Below are 8,023 nucleotides of genomic sequence, written 5' to 3'. Positions count from 1 at the left end.
AAGCATTTGATTCAATTTGGCACGAAGGTCTTTTTTATAAACTAATAGAAAGTGGTATTGGAGGGAAAACATATGATTTTATTAAATCAATGTACACTAAAAACAAATGTGCGGTTAAAATTGGCAACAAGCAAACAGACTTCTTCTCTCAGGGGCGGGGAGTGAAACAGGGCTGCCCAATAAGTCCAACATTATTTAACATCTACATTAATGAATTGGCAAAAACATTAGAAGAATCGGCAGCACCTGGTATCACCCTACACAACACTGAAATCAAGTGTCTGCTGTACGCAGATGACCTGGTGCTGCTGTCTCCCACTAAAGAGGGGTTACAGCAGCACCTAGATCGTCTTCACAGGTTCTGTCAGACCTGGGCTCTGACCGTTAACCTAAAAAAAACAAATATAATGATATTCCAAAAAAGGTCGGGAAATAAGGATGACAAATATAAATTCTATTTGGACACAGTTCTATTAGAACACACCAAAAACTACACATATCTAGGACTAAATATCAGCAACACAGGTAGCTTTCACATGGCTGTGAATGAGCTGAGAGACAAAGCAAGAAGAGCATTCTATGCCATTAAAAGGAACATCAAAATTGAAATTCCAATTAGAATCTGGCTCAAAATTTTTCAATCAGTTATAGAACCAATTGCTCTATATGGCAGTGAAGTATGGGGTCCACTCTCTAATAATGAATTTACTAAATGGGACAAACATCCAACTGAAATATTGCATGCAGAGTTTTGCAAGACTGTATTGCAAGTACAAAGAAAAACTCCAAATAACGCATGTAGGGCAGAATTGGGCCAATACCCCCTCCTCATTCGAATAGAAAAAAGAGCCATCAAATTTTACAACCATCTAAAAACAAGTGACCCTAAAACATTCCATCACACAGCTCTACAATGTCAAGAGATGAAACCAGAGAAGAGTCCCCTCAACCAGCTGGTTCTGAGGCTCAGTTCACCAACCCAAACCAACCCCATAGAGCCTCGGGACAGCCCTCAGAAAACCTGGCCCAACCAAATCATCACAAAACAAAAAGAAAAATATATAACCTATTGGAAAGACACCACAAAAAATCAAAGTAAACTTCAATGCTATTTGGCTCTAAACAGACAGTACATGGTGGCAGACTATCTGACCACTGTGACTGATAGAAAACTGAGGAAAACATTGACTAGGTACAGACTCAGTGAGCACAGTCTGGCTATAGAGACCGGTCGTCACAGACAAACCTGGCTGCCCAGAGAGGACAGGCTGTGCTCACTCTGCTCCAGGGGAGAGGTAGAGACAGAGGTGCATTTCCTACTACACTGTGACAAATACTCAGACCTAAGAGCATATTTCTTTCCCAAAATTATAACTCAATACAAAGAATTTGAAACTATAAAAGATGAAGAAAAAATCAAATATTTATTGGGTGAAAAGCCAAAATGTGCAGTTTTGGCAGCCAAATATGTGTCCTCCTGCCACAACCTGAGGGACAGCCAGTGAAAAATGCAAAGTAATGTTGATAATATTTCCCATTTAGCTTAGTTTTGTTTTGTCTTTCATACCAGGTCATATGTCTTCTCAAGTCATATTGACAGTGGTCTACTACCAGGTCATGTGTCTTCTCAGTCATGTTGAGACTGGTCTACTACCAGGTCATATGTCTTCTCAAGTCATGTTGACACTGGTCTACTACCATTGATTTAATGTATTGTTGTTCTGATTAATATTGTTGTTGTAGTTGTTGTTAATGGTAATCCCATGTACACTACTACTATTATTGCTGTTGGTCCCACCATTTATTTATATATAAATATATATATATTTTGTATATATATACATATATATTTGATTTTGATTTTTCGATATGTATACTTTGACAATGTAAGTAATAATGAACTTGCCATGTCAATAAAGTCAATTGAATTGAATTGAATTGAAAGAAGAGAGAGAGAGAAAGAAGAGAGAGAGAGAGAGAGAGAGAGAGAGAGAGAGAGAGAGAGAGAGAGAAGAGAGAGAAAGAAGAGAGAGAGAGAGAGAGAAAGAAGATAGAGAGGAGAGAAGAGAGAGAAGAGAGAGAAAGAAGAGAAGAGAGAGAAAGAAGAGAAGAGAGAGAAAGAAGAGAGAAGAGAGAAGAGAGAGAAAGAAGAGAGAGAAAGAGAGAGAGGAGAGACGAGAGAGAAAGAAGAGAGAGAAAGAGAGAGAGAGAGAGAGAGAGAGATTCTGTGCTGAGAGAGAGAAAGAGAGAGAGAGAGAGAGAGAGAGGAAAGAGAGCGATAGCGAGAGAGAGAGAGAGAGAGAGAGAGAGAGATTCTGTGCTGAGAGAGAGAGAGAGAGAGAGAGAGAGAGAGAGAGAGAGAGAGAGAGAGAGAGAGAGAGAGAGAGAGAGAGAGAGAGAGAGGGAGAGGGAGAGAGAAAGAGACAGAGAGAGAATAATATTTTCGCACATCCAATAACCTGCAGGTGCTGCTTACAAAAATGAACTCACGACAGATTGGTAGCTCTTCGAGAGGTTCAGCTCTTGCAAGTGCCATGCTCTACCAACTGAGCTAAACCTGTTACACCTGGGTGAGAGAGATGAGAGATCGATAACAATTATTTCACATTTACTTGTGGCTAATTGCTTGGCGTTTGAGTTGAGCCAAAAACTCATTTTTTTCCCCCAGGAATGATTTGCTGTCATGGAACTCTGGATCGATAACGGGAGGTCAGAATGGAGTAGTGTTAACGAGTGGGCATTGACGGGGGGATTCTCTCTGTGGTGAAAACAGTGTTTCTTCTACCTTCATTTTCTATTTTGTCTCTCTGTCTGGAATGTACACACACACATAATGAATCAGTTTTACCTAATTTCTATCAGCATGTTAAATGTGCAACCAGAGGGAAAAGAATTCTAGACCACATTTACTCCAGACACAAACACGAGTACAAAGCTCTCCCTCGCCCTCCCTTTGGCAAATCTGACCATAACTCTATCCTCCTGATTCCTGCTTACAAGCAAAAATTATAGCAGGAAGCACCGGTGACTCGGTCTATAAAAAAGTGGTCAGATGAAGCAGATGTTAAATTACAGGACTGTTTTGCTAGCACAGACTGGAATATGTTCCGGGATTCTTCCGATGGCATTGATGAGTGCACCACATCAGTCACTGGCTTCATCAATAAGTGCATCGAGGACGTCATCCCCACAGTGACTGTACGTACAGTTGAAGTCGGAAGTTTACATACACCTTGGCCAAATACATTTAAACTCAGTTTTTCACAATTCCTGACATTTAATCCAAGTAAGAATTCCCTGTCTTAGATCAGTTAGGATCACCACTTTATTTTAAGAATGTGAAATGTCCGAATAATAGTAGAGAGAATGATTTATTTCAGCTTTTATTTCTTTCATCACGTTTTAAGTATATGTTGAGAAAGTTATAATATGGAAATGTTCTCACATTTTCATAGAAAGTTGTACTTTCTCGTGTATGAACATACTTTTACCTGGGGCCTTATGAATCAAGTGTCTCAGTTTGTAGTGTTGATCTCGGATCAGTTTGGCCTTTTTGATCACAATGAATAAGATTACATAGACAGTGAGGAACTTATTCTAGATCAGCACACACTCTGAGACACGTGATACAGACAAGCACCTGATCTATTGTGCGTCACCTTACGAGGGCGCCATGTGGCTTTTTGACAACCAAAAAGATTTATTCCCCTTTCCCAACTTAGTCAAGTGTGTTGTTTACATCAACTTCCATAATGAGAGGCATCTTTAACGATAAAGGCTTGACAGTGTTGGCTAATAACTTACTCCATATGTCTGCTATGCTGTCACACTCACACTGTGTCACAGTAATGAAATGCAGACAAAGCATTGGAATTCTAATTGGAATTCATATAGGAAGAGGCAGGACTAAAGTGTAGCGTAGCATATGGTGCACAGAACTCACAGCGAGGACAATGTAAAGCAACCAGCAGGTAGCAGCCATAGGGATGGATAAAGAGAGAGTGTGTGTGTGTGTGTGTGTGTGTGTGTGTGTGTGTGTGTGTGTGTGTGTGTGTGTGTGTGTGTGTGTGTGTGTGTGTGTGTGCGTGCGTGCGTGCGTGCGTGCGTGCGTGCGTGCGTGCGTGCGTGCGTGCGTGCGTGCGTGCGTGCGTGCGTGCGTGCGTGCGTGTGATCACCTAAGTCTGGGGTGCAGACATTTAGCTATACTGTGCGCAACAAACTTTGTGTTTGGATCCAACTCCAAACTTGGTGCATAGTACTATTTCTTCATTTACTCTGGGCAGTTCACGGTCTGTCTGCCTCCTTGGTTAGATTTGTACTGACACCGTAGTTAGTTTTTCATTGAGATAACATCATTATTTTGGGGCCAGGCAACCTTTCCAGACCTCACCCTCATCCCATGGTCTCTTTGAGTTTGTCCCAAATGGAATCTTATTCCCTATGTAGTAAACTGCTTTTGACCAGTACCTTACATATGAAATATGGTCTTTGTCTTACTCCACACTCCTTCTCCTGCCACATTCTCCTGCTACACTGACTCAACTTAAGTTCCTTTTCTAGTGGAGTGGGACACACACATACACAAACAGATACTCATATACACATATACACACATATACACAAGATGGCACCGACAGAGAGGGTTGCCTCGCTTCTAGTCCTTAGAAAACTTTGCAGTATTTTGTTTTTTAATGTATTATTTCTTGCATTGTTAGCCCAGAAAATCTTAAGTGGCATTACATCCAGCCCGGGAAGAACTATTGGATATCAGAGCGATGTCAACTGCTCACGAGTGGTGCAACGGTCTAAGGCACTGCATCTCAGTGCAGGATGCTTCACTACAGTCCCTGGTTCGAATCCAGGATGTATCACATCCGGCCGTGATTGGGAGTCCCAAAGGGTGGTACACAATTTCCCTAGTATCGTCTGGGTTAGGCCGGGGTATGCTGTCATTGTAAATAAGAATTTGTTCTTAACTGATTTGCCTAGTTTTAAAAAATTACCCGCACTACGACCAGGAATACGACTTTCCTAAGCGAATCCTTTGTTAGAACCACCCAAGGCATTTGAACTGATTCCAGAGGCTGACCCAAAACAACGTCGCCACAGAAGAGGTAGATAGAGAGGCCTTCTGGTCAGACTTCGGAGGCGCACACACCACCCACCGCTTCCGACTCTATTACTAGCTGGGTTGCTTTCCAGAGAAACTTCAGAGGTTGTAACATACTCTGTTTCACGGGAACATGGTTCTCTGAGGGGTTCTCTGAGGATATTCTGTCGGAGTCGGTACAGCCACCGGGATTCTTTGTGCGTTGCGCCGACAGAAATAAACATCTCTCCAGGAAGAAGGGCGGGGGTGTATGTTTCATGATTAATGACTCATGGTGTAATTGTAACAACATACAGGAACTCAAGTCCTTTTGTTCACCTGACCTCACAATCAAATGCAACCGTATTATCTCCCAAGAGAATTTTCATTGTCACAGCCGTGTATATCCCCCCTCAAGCCGATACCTCAACGGCCCTCAAGGAACTTCACTGGACTCTACGCAAACTGGAAACCATATATTCTGAGTCTGCATTTATTGTAGCTGGGGATTTTAACAAAGCAAATTTGAGAACAAGGCTACCTAAATTGTATCAGCATATTGATTGTAGTACCCGGGCAAGCAAAACACTGGATCACTGCTAGTCCAACTTCCCCCGCCCTCCATTGGGCAAATCTGATCACGACTCCATTTTGCTGCTCCCCTCATATAGGCATAAACTCAAACAGTTTGAGTCAGAGCCCTACCTGTGACAAGGACAATTCAACGCTGGTCTGACCAATCGGAATCCAAGCTTCAAGATTGTTTTGATCACGTGGACTGGAAAATGTTCTGGGTAATATAGATTTATACGCTGATTCGGTGAGTGAGTTTATAGGTTTATAGGAAGTGCATAGAAGATGTTGTACCCACTGTGACTATTAAAACCTACCCTAACCAGAAACCATGGATAGAAAACTGAAAGCACGAACCACCACATTTAACTATGGCCGAATACAAACAGTGTAGTTACTCCCTCCGCAAGGCAATAAAACAAGCGAAATGTCAGTATAGGGACAAAGTGGAGTAGCAAATCAACGGATCAGACACGAGACGTATGTGGCAGGGTCTACAGACAATCAGGGACTACAAAAAGAAAATGATGACACCGACATCTTGTTTCCAGACAAACTAAACACCTTCTTTGCCCACTTTGAGGATAATATAGTGCCACTGATGTGGCCCGCTACCAAGTACTGTGGGCTCTTCTTCTCCATGGCCAATGTGAGTAAGACATTTAAACGTGTTAACTCTCGCAACGTTGCCAGCCTAGACGGCATCCCTAGCCACGTCCTCAGAGCCCTAACCCATCTGGGCAAGAGGAATACTTATGTAAGAATGCTGTTCATTGACTACAGCTCAGCATTCAACACCATAGTACCCTCCAAGCTCATCATTAAGCTTGAGGCCCTGGGTCTCAACCCCTGCCCTGTGCAACTGGATCCTGGACTTCCTGACGAGCCGCCCCCAGGTGGTGAAGGTTAGGAAACAACATCTCCACTTCGCTGAAACTCAACACTGAGGCCCCACAAGGGTGTGTGCTCAGCCCCCTCCTGTACTCCCTGTTCATGTCAGAAGGTGGGTGTACCTGGTCCATGAAGTCAGGCGCAGGAGAGCAGAATGAGTGAGCAATGTACTTTACTCAAAATAAAGGCACAAGGTAACAATATACTTGACCAACAATAAACGGTAATCAATTACGCACGGGTGAAAACAGCACCCGTCGAAAACCAGCCATAACGTACCGAATGAACATAGAAACAATCACGCACAAAAACATGGGGGAAACAGAGGGTTAAATACATGAACATGTAATTGGGGACTGAAACCAGGTGTGTAGAAAACAAAGACAAAACAAATGGAAAAAGAAAAGTGGATCAGCGATGGCTAGAAGACCGGTGGCGTCGACCGCCGAACGCCGCCCGAATAAGGAGAGGGACCGACTTCGGCGGAAGTCGTGACAGTTCACCCATGACTGCGTGCCACGCACGCCTCCAACTCAATCATCAAGTTTGCAGACGACACAACATTAGTAGGCTTGATAAAATCAAATGTATTTATATAGCCCTTCTTACATCAGCTGATATATCAAAGTGCTGTACAGAAACCCAGCCTAAAACCCCAAACAGCAAGCAATGCAGGTGTAGAAGTGTGGTGACTAGGAAAAACTCCCTAGAAAGTCCTAAACCTAGGAAGAAAGCTAGAGAGGAACCAGGCTATGAGGGGTGGCCAGTCCTCTTCTGGCTGTGCCGTGTGGAGATTATAACAGAACATGGCCAAGATGTTCAAATGTTCATAAATGACCAGCATGGTCAAATAATAGTAATCACAGTGAACAGGTCAGGGTTCCATAGCCGCAGGCAGAACAGTTGAAACTGGAGCAGCAGCACGGCCAGGTGGACTGTGGACAAGAAGGAGTCATCATGCCAGGTAGTCCTGAGGCATGGTCCTAGGGCACAGGTCCTCCTGATCACCAACAATGACGAGACAGCCTATAGGGAGGAGGTGAGGGCACTTAGAGTGTGTTGTCAGGAAAACAACCTCTCACTCAACATCAACAAAACAAAGGAGATGATCGTGGACTTCAGGAAACAGCAGAAGGAGCACCCCCCTATCCACATCGAAGGGACAGCAGTGGAGAAGGTGGAAAGTTTTAAGTTCCATGGCGTACACATCACTGTCACGCCCTGACCTTAGAGATCCTTTTTATGTCTCTATTTTGGTTGGTCAGGGCGTGAGTTGGGGTGGGCATTCTATGTTTTGTTCTGTGTGTTGTATTTCTAGGTGTTTGGCCTGGTGTGGTTCTCAATCAGAGGCAGCTGTCTATCGTTGTCTCTGATTGAGAACCATACTTAGGTAGCCTCATTCCCACCTGTGCTTGGTGGGTAGTTGTTTTCTGTTTTGTGTATTGCACCTTGCAGAACTGTTCGTTTGTC

Source organism: Salvelinus namaycush, chromosome 42, assembly GCF_016432855.1.
Source record: "Salvelinus namaycush isolate Seneca chromosome 42, SaNama_1.0, whole genome shotgun sequence".
In the NCBI taxonomy this organism is placed as follows: Eukaryota; Metazoa; Chordata; class Actinopteri; order Salmoniformes; family Salmonidae; genus Salvelinus; species Salvelinus namaycush.
Note: the sequence above shows the minus strand (reverse complement) of the source record.